Below are 392 nucleotides of genomic sequence, written 5' to 3' on the forward strand. Positions count from 1 at the left end.
AAAGGAAAATTACTAATTCATTATCTTCGAATCATCGTTTAATGACTCAACGTGGAATGTTATCGCTGAATGGTCATCAATCAAGGTGGAATCGGTTCGATGTCGACATTGTTCGCAGTTTTTAAAATCTGATGTAAGAATTTAGACAGTTACAGTAAGGTTATAATGAATATTCTAGTTTTGAATCAAGTAGCCTTCTAGAATTTCATTTATTCCATGCTTCATTATGTGAATGTGCTGTTATTGGATCAGATATGGAACATAATTTTTTTTTCCCGTTTCTTTTACTATATGCATTCAATATTTCAATACAGGGTTTCATTGCTAGACATAAGCTGAAAATTGTTTTTGGATATTCTTTTTTTTCGTTTTTAATGTTTTAACGACGAGAA

This window comes from Penaeus monodon, chromosome 22 (genome assembly GCF_015228065.2).
Source record: "Penaeus monodon isolate SGIC_2016 chromosome 22, NSTDA_Pmon_1, whole genome shotgun sequence".
Taxonomy (NCBI): Eukaryota; Metazoa; Arthropoda; class Malacostraca; order Decapoda; family Penaeidae; genus Penaeus; species Penaeus monodon.